At 42.7% G+C, this 23,090-nt stretch overlaps 1 protein-coding gene across 4 annotated transcripts in view; it reads right to left on the bottom strand.

Moving 5' to 3' along the window:
• Positions 1-22,735, bottom strand: part of ITGB6 (integrin subunit beta 6) — a 126,043-nt gene extending 103,308 nt beyond the window's left edge. For 3 of the 4 annotated variants that reach the window (XM_032857926.1, XM_032857925.1, XM_032857922.1), the window contains exon 1: positions 22,434-22,732. The gene's annotated coding sequence lies outside the window, so the exon portion shown is untranslated. Of the gene's footprint in view, positions 1-22,433 lie in introns of all 4 variants that reach the window. The other variant, XM_032857924.1, reaches the window with a different exon arrangement.
• Between the last annotated feature and the right edge of the window lie 355 nt (positions 22,736-23,090).

Here is a 23,090-nt window from a genome sequence, read left to right on the forward strand (position 1 = left end):
CTTTCAGGTGCTTACTGACAAATAAAAATGCTGATGTCACTCAAGCTGAGGACATAATAATCTTTCCCAAAACTGGGAGTATCCAGGACTAGATAGTCATGGGGACTTTTTTCCCCCAATGTCTGAGACTTTCTCCTAATTCTATCTTAGTCACACATAGTTACTCATTACCTGGAAGGGCTTTAAGAATTTATCCACAGCCACTGTACATTTCATGCTGCTTTGTTATACCAGGAAAAATGCAGACGACTGAATCATTGCTTTCAATGAGTTTTTCATTTTCACCTGGAGCAAAGTTTTTCTATATCCATACCGGTTTTATTGCTTCCCATGTTGTGCTGATCACATACTTTGTGAGATAATTCAGTCTTTTGCTTGAGGATATTAATAATATGTATTGTAAGTAAGAAGTAGCATTATCAAAGTACTCTTAAACAGATGTAAAAATGGAAATATGGCAAGATTTAGTAACTCACATTCAAGGTCTACAGAGATGGGGCAGAGAGGAAAGGAGAATGAGACAATAAAAAACCTTGAAATTATGGCAGAGCTTTGTTACCTCTGGAATAACTACTCTCATATGGTTTTCAAATCTAAAACTTATTTAATTCAACAGAAATTACACACCTATTATAGACCCAGCCTCATTGTACAGAATAAGTACATGCAATTAGTAAATAAAATGTGTTAAGTACTGCTAAAGTGTAATTTGGGCCCCTGTCTTCCAGAAACCTTCACCTAATTGGCTGAAAATACACACAGGAACTAAGTTCATATTCAAATTCCATGACGAAACATGTAGAGTGTGAGATGGGCTAAGATAAGAGGAGCGGATGGTGTTTGGAAGACATAGAAAAGATGCAGCGTAGACTTGTCAGGATCCTGACCTCGGCTAAATGATCCTTGAAAGACAAACATGACTTGGATGGGAGAGAGTAGGACAAGGCACTCCAGGCAGTGGGAACAGGGTGTACAAAGGTAGTGCCCTGAGAGGGATTAGTGTGTGCATGCAGGAGGAGGGACCCACCCGGGAAGGTGGTTTGGCCAAGACACATTGAAAATAATGGATACTAACAATTCATGCCATTTGCTGTGGTGGAAACATCTCTCTGGTGGCAACAATGCCTCAGTTCACATAGAGTCTGTGTACAGTTGTGGAGGAACTTGGTGACAAATCATTTCTCTTATCTATATTTGCATGAGTCAGGCTGGAACTGGGAAAATCGATGATAAAGCATCTCATTAAAGAAGTGGTAACACAATTCCTAGGAAACAGGATGAAGTTATTTAAGGAAAGAAGGGGCAGAATCACCCAATGGTAACAAATTCACCTCCCAACCTATGCATTCATTTCCATCCATTGAAGAAGTTCAACCTCAAAGGGACTCATTCTACATTTTTTAGAATTAAAAAGTAATCTCAATAATCAGAAGATTCCGTTGGCTCAGAAGGTTCAATGGACTTAAAACCAGAATGATAACTTTAGAGTCTGTGCAATTCCAAATTTCTCAAGACCATTCATGTGCCACACATGTGATCCTGGGTATAATTATAAGGCTCCAGTTTTTTCATCTTTAAAATACTTATCAAAGTGTCTTAAAAAGTGAAGTGTCTCCCTTGCTCTCTCTGGCTCTGTAAGCAGAATAATACCATAGATATAATCTAACCTGTTTTCAAAGCCATAGTTGGCTCTGTCACTCACTACCTATGTGAATTTGCACAAAATATTTAATTTCTAAAAGCCTCAGTTTCCTCCTTTTAAAATCTGCATAATAATACCACAGGATAGAGATATTAAAAAGATGAAGACAACACGTGCAAAGTTTCTAGCACAGAGGCTAGTATTAAAAAAACCACAGCTATTGTTCTTTTTGTTAAACCTGCATAGTTATAGTTGTGAAACATTTTCATAAATTTTACAGAAAATTTTTAAGGTAAATACAATTATTACTAGCTTTAGAGATGAGAAAACTGAGCCTAAAAAATATGAAGTCCGCAGGACCATGCAATAGTAGGAGATGCGTTTCGAAGCCGTTTTAGTGGTATTTACCTTCTGCTCTAGCTATCTTTTTTTAGTGAGACATACAAACGAAAAGAAAACAAATTGTACTTGTATTTCATATAATGCATAATGAACCCTCAATCCATGTGGTTCCCTTTTGAATGCTATGTAGCTAGCAAAAGAGCTCTAGGCAACACTAGTAAGTTGGTTCTCCAGCTCTGTGCTGTCGTCTATGGGAACCACGACCACGTGAGGCTGTTAAGTACTTGAAATGTGGCTAGCATGAATGATGAAGAGCTACGTGTATAAAATACACACTGGACTTCAGAGACTTTGTGTGGAAAATATATAAAATATCTCATTAATAACCTTTAAATTGATCACACGATGCAATGAAGATATTTGGGGTATGTTTGCCTAAGAATTCCACCTATCTCTTTTTACTTCTTTTTAATGTAGAAATTTTTCAGGTGTGTAAGTGGCTCTTATTTATGACTTGCATGATATTTCTGTTCTGCAGAACTTCTCTACCTAATCTTCTACCCTTCCACTGGTATTTCCCAGCTTCTCAGCCCTCCTTCCTCCTCACTAGGGCCCTGAGATCCTCCTCTCTGGAGAACAATCATCTGCTCATTGACTTCATGCGAGGGTGTTAAGGATTTCTCCCTCTATCTCTCCGCAGAAAATTTACTTTCAGAAAAGGTCCTGAAAGTGGAAAATAATGCATCTGGGATCAGGAGATATATATTAGGGTGAGGATCATAATTTCAAGTGCCTAAAGGGATCAGAAGGATAGCATAAAGGAGACCAGGCGTAGGTAGCAATAGGGAGTGGTGGGGACTGTGGCAAACAGAAGCTCACGTGCCTGATCCATAGGGAACAGCCTCACCAAGCTCTAGCTAATTTTTGCCATATTTGGATTTGAGCCCGATGCAGCCAGATCTTTGATTTTTCAAGAGCAACCAGAAATCTATTTTCTTAATGCAATGTCTTCTGATTTCTAAGGATTTTTAATGACATAAAAACTTTTAACAATTATTATAAAGAGGCTATAAAAATCTGCTTTAGGGCTTTATTTGGCCCACTAGGCCTCATTTTCTACCTCTTTATTTACCTATAGATAAGGCCCACCCGGTGAGATGTGTGGCAAACTGGACAGGTAGTGCTTATAACATTGGCTTTGTCTCTTGACATTTGTACAGCTGAAGAATCCTCTCCCTTTATAGATGAGATACTGAGGTCAAGAGAGGACAAGTGGCTTACCCATAGTCACACTGTCACTCACTCAGGATAAGAATGTCAGGTTTATGATTCTCTATACACTGATACTTTAGAACAACAGACATTGTCTTCTCTCTGCCCTCCAAGGTTTGCTTCTGAGAAAGAATCCTGATGAGCTGAAATAACTCTACCAGGTGTGTAAGTAACTCTTAGAGCAGAAGGGGCTGTGCCCATACTAGTCTCTGTTGGCCAGGGGAATAACACCAATGGTTAATAACTTTTGTGAATTTCCCTCATACATTATATTCTACCAGGATACACACTAATCATTTACCCAGAGTGAACTGAACTCTCCAAACAACCCAGGTAGAGAAAAATAATCACAGCGCTGAACACTCCTGCTATTTATGAGCAAGCATACATTCTAGACACCTGAGTCAGGCCCCACAGGGAGAGAAGTTCTCTATTCTGCAGTTGACATGGAAAGATTTCAATCAGGGTCATACTTGAAATGCATGGGCCCTCTTCCCAATTTTAAAGTGTGAATGACCTAACTTGACCAGTAGGAAAAATGCAGATAGGAACTTAGCATTCACTCAACCCAGCATTTGTTCTTTTTGGCCTCTCCTTTTACAAATATATTTTATAGCACTTAAGACTTAAGCTGCCTGCTTATGTTATTGATAATGGTTCAAAACAAATAGCAGATTCTGAATAATTTCAACTCTTGCTTAAAACCTGGGACTTTCCTGGCTGAAGTAAGAGGACCAAGCCTTTCCACATTATCCAGATTATGTTAATATTGCAGAGTTAACTTTTTGGTCATTTATAACACCATGTCTTCTAGGATTTTCAAGTCTTTCTTTCAAGTCTTTCTTTCAAGTCTTAAAAGCTATTTCATTTCTACTCTATTTGTTCCTGTCAACGGAATGAAATTGGAAGAACAGATTTATTGTCCAACTTTTAGAGGTGAGGAAACAGTCCTAGGGGACTGACTCCATGACTCAGCTAGATAATGACAGGACCAGGTATCTCTTGGTCCTCAAATACTTTTCTTTCTGTTATATCTGAAGCAATGAGGACCAAAGAATTCTCTAGCTCCCATTTGCAAGAAGAGTGAAACTCCATCACAACATGGTATATTAATACCTTGCCTTAGATATTCTGTGGGCAAAAAGGAGATAGAAACCTTCATATTCATATTGATCCTATTTCCTAACCTAAGTCATAAAGATAATTTATAACATTCATTTAAAAAACAAATTAGCAAGAACAAGCAAAAGAATAATTCCAAGAGTATTGAATTTGTCACAATTCGAATATCCCTGAATGACATGGAAACATTTTCCCTTTCTTTCTCTCTTTTTAAAAAGAATTTACTTATTTATTTATTTGTCAGAGAGAGAGAGAGAGAGCAGGGGTCAGCAGGCAGAGGGAGAAGCAGACTCCCTGCTGAGCAGGGTGCCCGATGTGGGACTTGACCCCAGTCCCCTGGGATCATGACCTGAGCTCAAGGCAGACACTCAACTGACCGAGCCACCCAGGTGTCCCGCATTTTCCTTTTCTTTATGGATATCTAGATGAGGAACCACATCCTTCTAAAAAGGTGGTCTTGACAGGCTCTCATGGTTCGTCTCTCCTTCCATTACCCCCCCTTCATTTTTCCCTTCCTTCTCCTAATGTCCTCCATGCTATTTCTTATGTTCCACAAATAAGTGAAACCATATGATAGCTGACTTTCTTTGCTTGACTTATTTCGCTCAGCATAATCTCCTCTAGTCCCATCCCTGTTGATGTAAACTGGGTATTCATCCTTTCTTTGCCTGACCCTAGGCCCGCACTTCCCAAAGTGTGTCCTGGTGACACTGGTCTGGGAGGAACTATAGGATGGAGAGACCTCCACCTGAAGTATGTCAGCATGTGAAATGATCTGTGACGTCCTGCAGTAAAAGTACCTGTTTAACATCATTAAGTCAAAGAATCACATAGTTCTTTAACTACAGATCTATTTTTGTTTTTTCCACAAAGCACCTATGAATACCTTTAGAAATCTGAAGCGCATAATTGCGGAGTGTTATCCTGGACAACACAGGTGTGGGAGAATATTTGTGAGGTAAGGAATAAACTGTAGATGGCATTGCAACTCATGCACATACAGAAATGGAATAACAATCAGTAGCATAATAACATAGTATAATAACAGTCAACTTACGTCTTCACTTCTTGCATATCTGGCACTGCTCTGGAATAATCCTCACAAAAGATCCTCTGAGGAAAGCACCACTGCCATCAGTCCCATTTTAAAGGTGGGGAAATAAGACACAGAGAGGATAAGAGACACACTGAATCCACACAGCTGGTAAGTGGCAGATGAGAGCTTCAAGCCCAGGGCCTGTTTCCAGGCACCCTGCTTGAAGCCACCCCACTCTAGTGAGGCATGCCACATGGGTCTCTCTGCAACATGGGTTCATACAGAACTCTTCTAAGAGCGGGAAAGCAGTACTCATTTTGTACCCACTATGCATCAAGCATGTTATGTACCTTTACCTCATTTAAAGTTCTCAGTAACCTTATGAAGCAGGAATTATGATTGATATCTCCAATCACCCAGTTAGTGGGCGATTCACCTCCCCACAGCCTTTGCATCCACAATCATGCTCAAAAATGGCACCAGGGCCCAATGTGTTCTCCCAACCACTTGTTAAGTCTTCATTATGGCAGGGCGCCTGGGTGGCTCAGCTGCCTTCAGCTCCAGTCATGATCTCAGGGTCCTGGGATGGAGCCCTGGGTTGGGCTCCCTGCTCAGCGGGGAGTCTCCTTCTCCCTCTCCCTCTGCCCCTCCTCACCCCCGACTTGTGCTCTCTTTCTCTCTTTCTCAAATAAATAAATAAAATCTTAAAAAAAAAAAAAAGTCTTCCTGTTGGCTATTCCTTTTACAGCAATTCCTTCCAGAAGCCTGGGGACGGCTGAAGGAAAAGACCTCTCCTGGGAATGGGTGGTAAGCTTAGAAAACAGCCTTGAATATTTGGAGAAAAGGCAACAGCATCTGCCAAGGGCACACATACATTCAAGTAGCTTTTCTTTCCTTCTACTAACAAGGCTGTCAGGCCAGAAATAAAAGAATAAAGGGGTCTATCTGCCAGTACAAGTGAGAAATGTGGATAATCAAAGACTCAGTGAGAAAGAGGAGAGGGCTTGACGGCGGGTACACCTGCCCCCTGGGAAAGGGGCCCACTTAACACTGAATCAGGTCTCTTTCAAAGTAGTAGGCATCCTCCTCCACCCCAGATCACATGAATAGACACTGTAATGGAGGGCAGGACAAGGATGAAGTGAGCACCATTTTTCTCTCTCCAAAGGGTAATGATGGCAAAGTCCAGATGAATCAAGTCAAGCCTGTGAGGAAGGTTTCTGCTGGTCTGTGTCCTCAGAGCCAAGGCTGCTGAGGGACCATGGAACCCAAGTAGCCAGTGCAAAAAATCATTTGTCAGGAGCATGACTTGTCCAGGCGTTTGCTGCCTTCAGACAAGTCCCTGAAGAGGGAGTGGAACAGGGACGCCTGGGCTGCCCATCACAGCTCTGGGCTTCACTATTGGCTGATGAAAGTTCATCAAAATTAGTTGGCTATTTTTCAGCCAAGGAAGTGTTAGGTTTACTGAAATTCTTGGGTAAATAACTAACCAGGAAGATACTTGCGGTTCTCTTCGCAAGAGGAGACATTTGCGAGCGAGATTAAGATGATTGTGAACCTGGAAGATTCTACCACATGTTGTTGGCAGGTGGGTAGGTCTGCGGTTCTTCGCTCTGGAGCCCCACAACTCCCGAGTGAGCCCTCAGGGAGGACCCTGGGGGATTCAGTCTCATTTAGGGAGAGATCTGAAGCTGTGGATGCTTCTTAGCTAAACTGAGCACGTCCCAACCATAGCTTCCTGAAGTGTGGGAAACGAGCATGGCCTGGCGCTGGAGCTCCAGAGAGGAAGCCCAGATACTTCCGGGTCCACCACACACGGTTGTGCCTTGCCAGACCCCAGGTGGAAATCTTTAAATCCTAGTCACTGTAGATTCTTATACTGATTAAGACCATCTCATGAGAGATGGCAGTCCAAGGTTTTAAGGAAAGTTTTTTCTTATTCATAAAAGACTTTTCTGTGGGCTCACCCAGTACTGCCTGAACCCTGAGCTGCTGACAGGGGCAGAGATGCCTCGTTTGAGCCTTGACTTCTCTTCTTGCTGCTTTGTCCTCGAGTGAGGAGGAGAGTCATGGTCATGCTCTTACTCAGGGAGAGAGCGCTGGGGCTAGAAGGGGCTACACCTGGTTAGGAAAGGATCTGGCTTATACGAAAGTTAACAATCCTCCCAAAGGCTTCTCTTTGAATCTTTTGGTTTGTTCCCTTTCACGCTGCTTTCTCTTACATCTTTTTTCACCCGAAACTTAGAGACATCCAGATAGCATATTCCTTTAAAAGCCAGTTTAAAAGGTGCCACTTTTCAATCTGCAGAGTGAAGGCTCTTCCTGCTCATGCCCAGAAGCCCTGTTTCTGGGCCGGCGTGTTCAAGGTGTAGTGACAGAACTCAAAGCCAGCCTTTTGCTGAAGCTTCTGGGCAGAGGAGAAATCCCCAGGGCTCCTGACAAGGAAGTGAGGTCATTGTGAGGTCATCCCATCGCAGCAGGCGGGGGAGTTCTGGAGAGTTAGTACCTTGAGGGGAAGAAAGTTTTTTCATCCTTAAGGTTGACTGTATCCAGAAAAACAACCCTGAACATCTCTTTTTCTCCCCACTGAGCTTTCGTCTTCTTTTTCCTTTATCTCCTTCTTTCCTCCTTTCATTTTCTTTCTTTCTTTCCTCTCCCTCTCTCTTTCTCTTTTCTCTCTTGGCACGGTGAAACCGGCTGCCCTGAATGCCTGGGCAAAAGTGTTTTATTCCTTCTTGTCTCTGTCCCTGCCCCAGGCCATGGCAGCTGCAGGTGACTCACCGTCTGAGTCTAGTTCCTGCAGATTCTAGGCTGGGTTTGTTTCTTTAGGAGACCTCCAGCACCGCCCTGGACTTGCCTTAAATGAAAGCTCTCTTTGAGATCTGGGACTCTTTCGACCATTATTTCTGGCACTTAGCACAACGCCGGGCACTTTGAGGGGCTCAAAAAAATATTTATGGAGTGAACTGAAGAAATGAATGAATGAATGAATGAATGAATGAATGAATGAAAGACTGGTGTGTTTTACACAGATCCATGTGTATGATGTGTATCCGTTGAGGTTCTCCAGAGAAACAGATCCAATAAGAGATTTTAGATATGGATATAGACATATAGGTATTTATTTTAAGGAATTAGGCTTGTATGCTTGTGGGGGCTGGCAAACCCCAAATCCACAGGGCAAGCCAGCAATCCCAGAAACTCAGGAGGCAGGAGCTGATACTGCAGTCCTGACTTAGAATTTCTTCCTCTGCAGGAAATCTCCGGTTTTGCCCATAGCACCTTCAGTGACTTGATAAGGCCCACCCACATTATTAAAGGTAATCTCCTTTATTTAAAGTCAGCTGATTGTAGATGATAATCTTACGTCCAAAATGTCTTCACAGCAACACCTAGATTAATGTTTGATTGAATAACTGGGTGCTAACCAAGCCTAACCAAATGACACGGAAATCTAACCGTCATATCTTGTGTAAAGTTATGTCAAGTTACATGGAAACAATTACCACTGCCACCACAGAAAACCTGCCACCAAACAAATACACATAACAAAAACCCAGTAAAACAGTTCAAAACCGATTCCCCATTTCTGGCTAGGTGCTAGCAGCTCCCAAATGCTTAAAACACATGCCGTCATGGAGACGACTTTCCAGGAGGAGAGATCATCACAAATGAGTTTAACACATGCCATAATCGAGATGTAGATAAAACTTGTTTCCTGCTGTTTAGAGTTGGTAACCTCGAGGTGGTCAGAATGACGTGGTAACCCGAGAGAAAGTCTGATGTCTGCCAAGCTAATACAACAACCTTAGCTGCCCTGCAGAGAGAGTTTCAAATACCTCAAATAAATGGGCTGTGAAATGGCCACAGGTTCTTAATGCCAGCAAATGTCAAAACACCCAGGGCGATCTGGGTATTTGAGGAAAGTCCTGCCAGGCAGCTACCACGTTCTGCTGCCCGCAGCTTCTCCTGAATCCCGACCAGACCCCTACAGGCCTCAGCCCTGCTCAGCTTTAGAGCTGAAGTCCTCTGGATATGTTCCCCCAGAAATTGATGCCTGGGAAGGCAGGTTAGAGATGTGACTCTGTCTGCTGCCTCATCCATGGTACATGAGGCCCCTGGGCTAACTTCAGCAACATTTCTCTTTCTGGAAGAGCAGCATTGCATTGTTTCCCTTCCCTTGGCATATGAGCGTGTGAAAGGCACCTGTTTACTTCAATAGTGCTGATGGCTTTTCTAGTGTGCATCTTTTCTTTTTCCAACAACATCCATTGTCAAATTAAAGACTGGGCTCAGTATCTTTAGCTGCCAATGCATGGCTAACACCAAGACAGGGTTGTCTGATGTACCTCTCGTGTCCGGTGTAGAAAGATTCAGATCGCACAATGAAGTGGCCAGAGCTTTCTCATGGCCAGTTCATGTGGTCAAGGCCAATGGCAAGACTCTTGTGCTGAGTTTGCCCTGGTGTTAAATCTGCCACAGAATCTTGTGGAAACATAGAAGCAGGACAGTGGTGGCTTTCACGGGTACAGAAAAAGCAGCTGGGTTGCTAAAAGGTCATGTTAAGAGGAAAAATGAAACAGGATGGGATCGGGAGGGAGATAAACCATAAGAGACTCTTAATCTCACATAACAAACTGAGGGTTGCTGGGGGGAGGGGTGTATGGAGAGGGTGGTTGGGTGATGGACATTGGGGAGGGTATGTGCTATGGTGAGTGCTGTGAAGTGTGTAAACCTGACAATTCACAGACCTGTACCCCTGGGGCAAATAATACAGTATGCGTTAATAAAAATAATAATAATAATAATTTAAAAAGATGTCAGTTCCTGATGGGTCAGAAAAGAATTCAAAGACTCCAGCCTGAAGCATGGGAAGAGTCTGGAAGGAAAGCCTCAAACCTTATCATGGTTCTCAGGAGGGTGGGATTGGAAGGGCGCACAAAAGAGCCCTCACTTTTTACTTTGTACACTTCCACATTGCTATAGTTTGATACAAAGGATGTATATTACCTTTGTAATTAGGACATTAAAAGCTGAAATTGTTTTGTTTTGGTTTTTAATGAAAACTGTTCATTTCCGGCACAAAGCAGCAGTGGTGGGGGGCAACACCAGAGTACCAACGGATCCTGTTGGCAAATACACTTGACCCCTTGACTCCCACGAAGCACACACTTTGTAAGAGCAGATTCTAGCTGACTTGGATCTTAGGTTTCTTAATGCGGATTTTAAAAGCACGACCTATCCAGGGGAGTCCATTCAGAGCGGTGTCGGCCTTCCAGGGTCCCCGCATGAGGAAGTCCCGCGGCCCTGCCTAAGCCTGAGGGGTGGCGGAGGGCAGTGGTCGTCCAAGTGTGTATTTGCCTACCCAGACGACTCCTGGGACTGACACAGGGTTTAATTAGCATGCGGAGCCGCTGCTGGGGGCAGCTGGAGGGAGTTGGCATCTGCTTTTGCAGAGCACGATTTCTGCAAATAATTAACCACCAGAACTCTTGATTCTCTCTAATTAATGAAGAGGAAGGCTGGAATCTTCAAAGTCCGCAGATGTCATGCTGCCATTGTGTCAGGATTGATCTCCTTTGTTCTAAACCGAAGAGCATGCCTCTCCTGCCTCTCCTAATTCTTTATAAATTGAATTTTTCTATTACTAGTTGTGACAGCTAAGTAACATGACTTCAGAAATTCACCCGCAGTTCATGCCAGTATTAGAAGCCTGAATAATAATAATTTTTTAAAAAGAACCATAATGGAACAAGCTTTCTGTCTCTGACTGAGAATTAATCATAGTGAGGAGACACCTACTGAAAGGAGGGTCGTTAATTAGCTCTAATGGCTCTTGCTAGGTGGGGTCTAAATTACTGGGGAGCTGCAAACAGAGAAAGAGGAGATTCTTCCTTTTCTCTGTCCATCTCTAGGTGTCCATCTCTGGGATGAAGATGATGGGGCTTTGCTTCTAGAGGGGCAGGGAGTCCTGAGGGAGGCACAGAGGAGTTCAGTTCTGTGGAGGATGCTGATGTGTTAGCCAGGAAGCTGGCCAACTCTGAACATCTTGGAGGAAAAGCAACGGGAGCAGTTGTTTTCCATGCAAAAGGTCCATTTCCATGACTTTGCCTGAACATATAATGAAACCATAGAGAATGGGATCCGTTAAATCCTGTCAGATCACTCCACCCCAAAGGGTCCAATGGCCTCATTTCTCTAAAGAAAACAAAGCTTATACATCAGTCTACAGGGTCCTACCTCTCTGGTCACTGTTTCCTCTATGACCTCATTTCCCGTGTGTTCCTCCTCATCCACTCCATTCTAGGCATACTGGTTTCTTTGATGGTCTACTGACACTCCATTCAATGCTCCTACCACAGGACCTTTGCAATGGCTATTCTGTCTGTCTCTAGCACCACTTTCCAGATACCTTTGGCTTCCTTCTCTTCCTCTAAGACTTTGCTATACTGTCACCAGTTAATGAGGCCAACATTGACCACCCCATTTATATGGGCCCGCTCTCTACCATCACTTCCCATCCCTCTTACCCTGCTATATTTTTCTCTTTTACTTCCTAACACACCATGTAATTTCCTTATTTATCATGTTTGTTGAATATTTGCCTCTTCCACCTCCTACTAGAATATAACCTCCAGAAGATCAGAGATTGTTGTCTGTTTTGCTCATCGATGTATTGCCAGCACCTAGAACGGTGCCAGTTCAATAAATATTTGCACAGTGAATGAATCAGTCATCACACTTCACAGTGTTTGCTGGTATGTGTGAAGACTGCATGTGCCCATCCAAGATGATTGCTCAAACATTTTATAAAGGCTGGGGTGTGAGCTATTCCTTTTTCTTTCTTAAGTGTCTAGATGAAGTGCTGTTATTTCTTCTGGCTGCCAAATGTTAATAATTAAAGCAAACAGTGTGAGCAGAGTTAAATATTACTTGAGCTGTTTCTTTCTATCCCAGTGGCTTCTGATCAAAAACGGTACCGTGGGACTGGCCAAGAATGAGGTGATTATAAAAGGGGGTTGGCTTTTGTCCCCAAAGTCTGTGTTCTTCCTCTTTAAGTCCATAGAGGATCCTCTTTAAGACTTTAGAGATATTGTGCAGCAGAAATCATGGTGGGGTGAAATGTGTCTGTGGTGAAACTTAACAGTGACCCTTCTGAGAGGGAAGCATTCATCCAGTGCCCAGAGAAGAGGCAGGTCTGCTGAGGGTATGGGCCAGGGCCAAAGCAGAGAGTTTTAGGCAGGGAGTTACAGTGAATTTTACATGTGTGGATTGTTGCCAAATCTATGGATTGTGTCCAAATCCCCTCGTGCCCTTCCCACTCATGCTTCCCAACAGTGGGGCCATAATAGATTCCTGCTTTAGTTTCTTTCCATTAAAGAGTGCTTACTGATGGGGGGCCTGGGTGGCTCAGTGGGTTAAAGCCTCTGCCTTTGGCTCAGGTCATGATCCTGGGGTCCTGGGATAGAGCCCTGCATTGGGCTCTCTGCTCAGTGGGGAGCCTACTTCCCTTCCTCTGTCTCTGCCTGCCTCTCTGCCTACTTGTGATCTCTGTCTGTCAAATAAATAAATAAAATCTTAAAAAAAAAAAAAGAATGCCTACGAGTCTTGCTTGTGTCTGGGCCTTACTGGGGATTAGGTAAATCTGGAGGAGTTGCAGGGTAGACTGAACAGGGGCAGTAGGAAGTGGATAGATCTAACCTTCCAAGCTCTGCTTAATTTGTGCCTCACATCAATCCAGTCCTCAGTTCAGAGAGACTGGTGTCAGAGGAAAATACAGATTAGAGCGGTGAACAAGGCACTAGGCTAGGTGCTGAGTCAGGAGGCATGTAGGCTGTAGCCCTGGTTTTGCAGAGGCCGGGTGAGTGACTGGCCGTCCAGTGTCTAACTGGGCCTTCTTAACACTTTCCAAAATTCTTTCTCATTTACTCTTCTAAATAACTCCATATCTTACTTCAGAGATAAAGAAAAAAAAAAAAAAAGGCCCAGAAAGGTCAAATTACTTCCCAAAGGACCTTGGCACTGTTATTAAGAGGTAGGACTAGGAAAAATAAGAATTAGAACTACCATTTGATCCAGCACTCACTGCCACTTCTGGGTGCTTATCGAAAGGAAATGAGATTAGGATAGCGAAGAGATATCTGTACTCCCACATTCGTTGTGGCACTATTCACAAAAGCTGAGATGTGGAAACCACCGATCAAAAGATGAATGGATAAAGAAGATGTCGTACACACACACACACACACACACACACACACATATATATACACACACGCACACAAAAGGATACTATTTAGCCATGAGGAAGAGGAAAATCCTGCCATTGGTGACAACACAGATGGGCATTATGCTAAATGAGGTAAGTCAGACAGAGAAAGGCAAGTACTGCATGGTTATCATTCATATGTGGAATTTTATTTTATTTTTTAATTTAAATTCAAGTAATTAACATATATGTATTATTAGTTTCAGACATAGAGGTCTGTGATTCATCAGTCTTGTATAACACCCAGTGCTCATTACATCATGTGCCCTTCTTAATGTCCATCACCCAGTTCCCCATCCCTCTACCCCCTCACCCCTGCAGCAACCCTCAGTTTGTTTCTTATAGTGAAAATTCTCTTATGGTTTGTCTCCCTCTCTGGTTTCATCTTGTTTTATTTTTTCCTCTCTTTCCCTGTGATTCTTTGTTTTGTTTTTTAAATTCCACATATGAGTGAGATCATATGATAATTGTCTTTCTCTGATTGACTTATTTCACTTATCATAATATAATCTCTAGTTCCATCACATGTGGAATTTTAAAAAACAAAGGAAGTCAAACTCATGGAAACAGAGGGTAGAAAAGTAATTGCCAGGGGCTGGAGGATGTGGGAAATAAACAACACCTACCCTATGTTCCTCTTGGAGCTACAAATGGAACTCTTCTTATGAGTGAAAAAGGATTTTACCACTCCAAAGAGGATTTTTATTAAAGGGCCTCCCCTGTTTAGAGGATGTTCAGAGGTCAGAGCTGAGAACTCAAACTGAGTTTCATGGTAGTACAAGTATGAACTACCGTGTTTTTTAGATATTTTAAATTCAAATGCCAAGGCTCCATTTAGAGCATCCCTTCATAGCCGGGTTTGGCAGTTCTCTGGTTCTAAGTAGCAAAACTGACCTTCCCTCTTAGACTCACATTCTAAATTATTCTGAAGATTCTTCCTCTTAGACTGCTCCCCACAACCCACCTGAAGCAGGAGGCTCCAGGACACTCTTGCTGATTTACAACTGCAATATCACTAAAACGAGTGGAAAAAAGCCAGGGCGAGTTTCTGTTAAACTGAATTAGTGGCATGAAATACTAACATCGCTACAGTTTGGCACGCAACTGACAGACAGACTGTGGGGCACCCCTCCCTTTCTTATTTCACTGAAATAGGTCATTTGTTAGGAAACTGAGGGAGCCTTGTTCCTCAGCCTCCACTCCCAAAAGATGAAGAGAGAGGGCTGCTGCCCAAGGTCCTTAGCATGTGCCTCCATGTGGTTCCCAAAGGCCATCACTGGGTCAACAAGCCTTTCCTTGTGACATTCCATGTTAGTGGTTTGTCTCTGACTGTGTCTGTGACTGCTCTACGCAGAGCCCTTCTGTTTCCTGCCTTCATAGAAGGAATAAAGACTGGGCAGGAGGCATGCAGTAAGCTCCAGCTGTCCCTGCTTAAAATACAATGATTAGATGTGAATCAGCCATTTGGGTTTGCCAAAACAGTGTCTAAATGAAGAAGGGAGTCCTTTCCCCTCATCTTTATTTCCTCCCCAAAACTTGACTCCATGCTATCATTTGGTCAATCAAATATTTTTTGAAAAGTTCCCCATCTCATTTTACACTTATAAGCCAAGGGTACAGCAAGAAGCAAAATCTTACAAGTTATTTAAGACTTAGCTTGGAAAATATGGTGAATATTTGTTCATCAAGAGTGGAAAACTCATAGGACTACAGGGGCCAGGTAGGCAACGTGAATGGATGAGGGTATGAAGCTGTTACATGACAGCTCCTTAAAGTGTTTTTTTGGACACAGATACATTTTCTTTGTATATTTAATACATAGGAATAGTCTTTTCACTACAAAATCACTGCCCTGTTGGTCTATCTTTAGTTTTTTCTGTTTTTTTAGTGGAGCCAACGTATCTTCTTCAACTCTCCTATAAGACAACAGTAGGGTAAGTGTTAATTCAAATGGCAACCAATGGCAGAGTTCAATGTTGAGAAACAATTGGAAAAGCTCCAGGGAAGTGGTGGGACTGTGTCCAGATGCAGAGCTTGGGGATTATTACCAGGGAGCTGCTGCTTACTAAGCACCATGTTGCTTTTTTGCTGAGTGAAAATGGGGTCCTGGAATACATCTTCAAATTCCTCTAAAACATCATTCTTCCCTACACAGGTCATGGAATATGTTGCCATTTTGGTCCCTTAGATGTCTTTAAGTTTGTTTTGTCCTTCTGTTTCCCCCAAGTGGTTGGGAGGCTTCTCCTGAAGGCTGGGGTTTCCCCCATTTTGTCTACTCATAGGGATGGTCTGAGCTCTTAGTACCTGGCTGTTGGGTAATGGTTACTCCATATTGGCATTGGGCTCACCATGACAGAGAGAACACCATTCTTGTGTCTGGATTATGCAGAGTAATGCACAAATGGATGAGTTTTGATTCTCAAGGAAAGCAGAGGGGTCTCCAAAATCACATCTAGGCTTCATTCAGGTAATTTTGAAAAGGTCTCTGTAGTTGATTGCAAAATGATCATAAATACCTTTCTTGTGTGCTGGCCTCTTTGGCACTCCTCCCATCACGAAATCTATTTGAGTCTGGGCTTGACTATGTAACTTGTTTTGATCATTGAATATTAGCAAACATAAGTAGCGACTTGAAATCATTGGCGTATGTGGCTTACCAGCTCCTGCTTTCCTGGATCCATGAGAGCACCATAAAAAGAAGCTCAAAGCCCCAGCGACAACTTGTTACCCACCAGTCACCTGACTGAGGCTCATCCTAGATCAACCATCTGGCCTCGATGAGACTGGCAGAAGAACCAACCAGCTGAGGCCAGCCCAAATTTCCAAGTCAAAGAGATGTGAACTAGTTAGTGACCCTTGTTTGAAAAACCAAAAACATGCCTTGCTCTCCAATGCAGTTGAAGAACAGAGTCTGAGTACTGCTATCAATTTACTTCATGCTGAGATAATGATAATTCCACAGTGACATGAGGAAAGTGCCTGTGAGATCACATCATCTCTATGCAAGACCACTGCACTCGTTCCCTCCTCCTATGTACCACGTCAGCCCTCCGGCTGTTTCAATGCCTCTGATAATACCAGTCACCCTTGAAGGTAGCTGCTTCCACCTTAGGTAAGTTGTGACTTTAGAAATGCCTTCTTTACATCGATCCAAAGTGTCTTTCCCATGACTTCAGCCCCCTGGTTCCGACTGCAGCACAAGGTAAATGGAACAAGCCTATCTCTGTACATGAAAGTTCTTCATGTTCTTGAGCATAATGACCACAGCATACCTAGGGATTCTCTGACTTAAACTTCTCTTGTTCCTTCAACAACCTTTTATAAGACATGATTCTAAATTTCTTGACCACCCTATTTGTTGTCTCCCACATGAGCCCCAGTACAGCTCTCTGCTCTGATCTTACCCCAACACAGTAGAGTAGGCATGACTTGCTTCCTCACCCCAGATGGCACCTGGTTTTTCCTATGGCCTAGGATCACATTGAGTTTTGGAGCAGGCCCATAATGACTTCTGTTGACTGAAACTCATAAGAGTTGTCATTCAGACTGCTGGGAAATTGTGTCTTTCACACCCTAGGGTTAGAAGTAGCCCACAGCTCCAATCTTCAAGATTCTTTAGCAGCATCCATGTTTTAAAAAATATATTCACAAAATTTTTGAATACTCCTTCCTTCAAGGGAAGCCTAATTCCCCTCCTTGAGTACAGGTGGACCTAGTGACTTCTTTCTAATAAATAGAATAAAGTAGAAGTGATGGTGGGTGGCTTTAAAGATTAAGTCCTAAGGGAACTGTGACTTCCTTCTTCTCTTGGCTTGCTCTTTCTGAGGGATGTTCCTGCCATATCTTGAGGATGCCCGTGCAGCCTATTGACAGGCTTACGTGGTGAGGAACCAAAGTCTCCCACCCACAACCATGTGAGTGAGCCTGATTCAAAGCAGATCCTCTACCCGAATCAAGGCTTTGGATGACTACAGTCCTGACCGACATCCTGACTGAAGCTACATGAAAAACCCTGAGCCAGGAACACCCAGCTAAGCTGCTTCTGCATTTGTGAGCTCAAGAAACTCTAAGATAATAAATACTTGTTTAAGCTACTTGGTTTTGGTGTGGTTTGCTATGTAGTGAAAGATAGCGAATAAATTTTGATTCTGTGGTTGGATATCTTTCTTACCCACCCATGCTATTCACACAAGGTGTAAGCATGCCCCCTTTCTTTGTGTATCAAAATCTACCATTGGTACACATTGTAGGTATGACAGAGCCCTTGGAGATATTACTAGAGGCTTCCTTAAGATCATCACTGGAACAGCATCCTTAGATATGGAGTTTAGCCAGTTCTTAACATGCCCTGCTGTAAGAGGGAGACTTGGTGGGAAACTTGAATGGAATCTTGATGAATTATAAGAATTCACGCAGGCCCTGAGTGATGGCAGGCGTGAGCATAGTCAGGGCACATAGATTCCTACATACAGGTCAGATTCAAGGGACAACAGAGAGACCGTTGGACCACAAGCTCTTGAAAGAAGGGCTGTGCTCATCTCATTTGTTGCCCCTGCCTCAGATCTGGCACATAAAGGAAAGCTTAGTAACTTTATTTTAAAAATAATAAGATAATGAAAAAATGGAAAGTTTGAAAGACGAAGAGTAAGAGAAGTTTAGATATGGAGCCAGAAGAGTTTCATGGTCAAAAGACTTCTTTAGGAGTCAAATTTTCAGTTACTGAGGATCAACTGTTTGAGTTTTGAGCAGAGCTTAAGAAGTGTTGATACTTGGTGTGACAAGCAGGTACAGAGAAGACTGTGGGTCATAAACTGTGACTCCCAAATGTCACCCAAGGTAGGCAGAGATTAGTTCAACCTTGGCGCCTCGTGAAGAAATATTTGTCTTGGGAAAAACTCTGTGGGGGCAGTGGGGGACAACTAACCTAGAAAGGCAAAAGTAAGAACCATGCTTGTAATTGATCTTGTAGTCAAAGTTACCAGGTTAAGCCTTTATCTAAGCTGAGAATTTGCATGGATGAACAGAGGATAAAGGGATGTAAGTAAGAGAAGAGAAAGCCTAGAGGCATACAATATGCATGAACCATACATGGTGTCTGTCTCAATTTTAATAGCTCCTTTGGTTCCAAAGTCTTCCAGAATTGGACTGTTTTCATTGGAGAGCACAGCCCAGCCCAGCTCTAGCACATCCTTGTTCCTGACTCTTTTCCTCTGACATAATTCCCTGGTCCCCAATATTTTTGTAGTTCTTCTCTTGGCACTTTCCTGAAGCACAGATATGGGTCCCTAGACCACAACTCAGCTGGAAACCTGCTAAATCAAGTTCTGTTTAACAAAGGGCATAGATAAAGACAGGACTTAAATTAAAATACCCTTTTCTGGATGTGATTGGATGATTTGTTTGTGAGATTTGTATTTTTATTAATACAACAAAATGTATATAATGCTTTAATTTAAGTATGGCTGTGGATGTTGGAAACACACAAAAAAATTAATAATATAAGATCCTTACATAAAGAGCCTTGTAGTCTTATAGGGTAGAGTCCAAAATCTGTGTGTCTGTGGGGTGTGTGTGTGTGTGTGTGTGTGTGTGGTGATACAAGAACCAAGAGTCGACAGTGGCCTATGGAGCATCACAGGTGGAGGGACAAGTGCACACATGTGTGTGTGAGCTCAGTGGGGAGCTTTGGAAGAGTGTCAGGGAAAGCTCCATCAAAAAGATAATGCTCAAACTGAATCTTGATGGAATAAATATAGAAGATCACTATGGAGATAAGATCCCTAGACAGATCTGAAGACATGGGAGAGCATGACGGGTTTGAGGGAGGGGAGGTATTTATGTGATGAAGGGAGTGATGGAAAGAGGGCATGAAGGGAATGATAAGAGATGAGCCTAGAAAAGTAGGCAGAATGCAAATCTAGAGAGTATCAGATTTATCTGGTAGGTGATGGGGAACCAAGGAACAGTTTTAAACAGAAGAGTAACGCATTCCAGGGGCCCCTGGGAGGCTCAGTCGGTTAATCGTCCGCCTGAGGCTCAGGTCACCATCCCAGGTCCTGAGATCGAGTTCCACGTCATCAGGCTTCCCACTCGGCTGCATTCTGCTTCTCCCTCTCCCTCTGCCCCTCCCTCCTACTTGTGCTTGCGCACTCTCGCTCGCATTCTCTCTCTCTGGTGTGCTCTCTCTCAAATAAGTAAAATCTTACATTAAAAAAAAGAAGAGGTATGTATTCTGATTTGTAATTTTGAAATCTAACCAGTGGTGGAATGTTGGTGAGTTGGAGGCAAGAGATTGTTTGGAAAGTTATTTCAGCAATCTAGGCAAAAGTGGATGAAATGTAGTGACAGTGGACTTGGAAGAGGAGAGCAGGGATTAGAGGCTGGCGGATGATGGTAGTAAAGGGGGAAGCTCAGTAAGTCTGAGGGCTTCCTGCTCCGGCACTTGGCTGAAGTGATTTGATTGACTGGAGTCCTATGCATCAGTAAGCTTTGTGTTGTTCAACAAAGATCAGTAAAGGTCACTTTGAATATTAACATTGGTCATACCTAGGAAGCCCCTCTGGGGGTTCTGGGAACAGGCAGGATGGTATAAAGCGGAGAAGAGGCCAGTATATCAAGCAGATGATGGTTGAGAATGGTTAAGTATAAAAGTGACTGCCAGCTGCATGAACGACGATCAAGGGCTTGCTTGTGGGAGCTCCAACTGAAAATAGCTCCCTGGGCTGGACTGGCAAACCCATGCACTCCAATGAAGCATGGGTGCCATCTCTGTAAGCAGGCTGGGGAGATCCCCAGATGACCTTGGCCTATAGTTAGCTCTCACATCAGCTGTGGCTGGTTTCCAGAGTTGCAGCAACGGCAGCTGACAGCTTTGGAAGTATATTTTCTTCTCTGTAAAGAAAAAGTGCCCATAAACAGTACATTTCCCAAGAAGCTACTCTTCCTGGTTTGATTAAGGGCTTCTATGGCAGAAAATATGCAGTGTTTCCATAAAGCTATTTAAAAAAATTCATCACTTTTCTCTTGAGGAAAAACTCCTTGAACCCCTTGGGTAACTTAGAAGAAGAACCAAAGCGTCAATGTTCTATTCTTGGAACGTATGTCAAAGAAATGCCTGCTTGCATGCCTTAGTTCTTTAGAGAATCTTTCCCCCTTCTGCTTATCACAATAAAAGTGAATTAGAATATAAGAGTTCAAAGGCAGAGAAGGAATGTAACCCTGACAGATTAGAAGTCAATAACTAATTAGGAGAGCGGAGGTTGGAATACAGGAATTTAAGTTTGAGACTCTGTGATAAAAAAAAATCCTGGGGCGCCTGGGTTGCTCAGTTGGGTTAAGCCTCTGCCTTCAGCTCAGGTCATGATCCCAGGATCCTGGGATTGAGCTCTGCATCGGGCTCTCTGCTCAGCGGAGAGCCTGCTTCCCCCTCTTTCTGTGCCTGCCTCTCTGCCTACTTGTGATGTCTTTCTCTGTCAAGTAAATAAAAAAAAAAAAAAGTCCTTGCAGTCACTCAGTGTTCACGTCAAAACATCTGGTGGTAAGTGTGTTTTTGTGTATGATAACTGGGGAAAATATTGAGAAATTGCAATAACGTTTTTTGTGTATAAATGGAGCTTTAGTTCCTGTTCTTCATCCAGAAAACACTAGAGGGCGTAAGTCAGATAGAGGAAAAGGCCACCTCAGAATGCACAGGAACACGAAGAGACTGAGAAGGAGGGCATTTCTGCATTTCCCCAAGGAACAGAATTTCACTTAGGTACACACTAATCTTTATATTGTGGCCAAGTGACTTTATGTTTGAAACCCAGTGCTAAAAAACTTTAACTATGATCTGCTGAGCCTATTCAGAATCCAAAACAGTAAAGGAAAACCATTACTTTCTGATCAGAATCTGTATTCTGTCCATTTTAGGCATGTTGACAGCCAATATGATAGAACTCTGTGAGTCTTTAATTTTAGAGGACACAGTCTTTGGATGGATAAGGTTTCACAGATATTGGATTTTTTTTTTTTTAATAACACTGGTAGTCATACTTCCAGTGCTCAAAGTGAATAGTAATGATACCAGGCATTTTCAGATACTTATAGGAATAAAATGAGCTCTTTATAAATATCCTAGACTGGCAGCCCTCCCCTTTTCGTTTTCTCCATAGTTCTCATGAATTACGTCTACATTAAAACATCATTTTATCATCTAGTAACACTGAAGTTAACTGGCCTAATGTCATGCACGTTTCGATGAGAACTGATAATTCTTCTTGTTTAAATTCCCAGTTCTCTATTTCCTTTGTGACCTCTTGAAAATGCCAAAAGACCTAGTGAAGGCCAGAGTCAAACTGCCCATTTTTCAGGAGAATTAACAAATTAATCACTATAACCAGAAACATGTACCTTAAAAAGCTGCTTAAGACAATATTCAACTGAATGTTAAAATATTTTCCTTAATGATGAATTAATAACTCCATGAAATACTGCCCTTAAACCACAGCAGATTTTTGAAGTACAGCTGTGAAAAGTGTGTGTGAATTCAAATGTAAGAAAAATCACAAGAAAGCATGCTCAGTTAATAAGGAACCACCCTTTTACAAACCGGGGGGTCAGCCTCACCTGGACGTTAATATCTAGAGACTAGAAGTAACGTTAGGAACTTCCTAAGGCAGCATCTGTCGGAAACGATCGATTACACGGACAAGGAAAACTTAGCTCCCAAGTTTGGGTTTGCGTTGTTAGTCATGCATTATACTACTTACCTCTCAGGGCAGACCTTTAATTTCAGAAAGTGCTGAGATGCATTACTGCACCCGTTATCAAGTCTTTGGCAGAAATACCATTTATCCTTGTGGTAATGAACAGATTTAGAACATTCTGGTGTCACCATTCCTGAAAAAGCACGTTCATTTGAATATTTCTTCCACAAACATAGTGAAATATTTCATGGAGGCACATTGGTGTAGTCTACTAAGGAGAGATATTGTTGGTGAATGACAGAATGTCTGGTTGATTTACATGAAACCCCAAGTGCTCGTATGAGAATAGGTCAGGTTTAGATTGACGAGCAAATGTGTAACCAGACTTCTGGCTGACAAATGGCAGAACTATGCCAGCGCGTTCGCTGCTCTGGAGAGAGACCAAAAGTAAGGCGGGGTTTGGAGGGGGGCTGGCGGGGATCAAGTTCATTCCCTAAAGGACATTCAAACCTAATGGATGGCAGGGTGGCTGGGACATGAAGCACATATAGATTTTAATACTCCAAAATAGTACCAGGCAAGTTCGGAGCTGAGCTGGCATCCAAACCAATGAGCAAACTCCTATCAGATTTTCCTGTAACGTGTGTGTTGTTTATATTTACATTCCTTCAGAAGGATCCTGGTGCTTTCAAGATAAGTCTATCTCATTGGCAGCTCTGG

This window comes from Lontra canadensis, unplaced genomic scaffold, assembly GCF_010015895.1.
Source record: "Lontra canadensis isolate GAN:19392208 unplaced genomic scaffold, GSC_riverotter_1.0 scaffold13, whole genome shotgun sequence".
Taxonomy (NCBI): Eukaryota; Metazoa; Chordata; class Mammalia; order Carnivora; family Mustelidae; genus Lontra; species Lontra canadensis.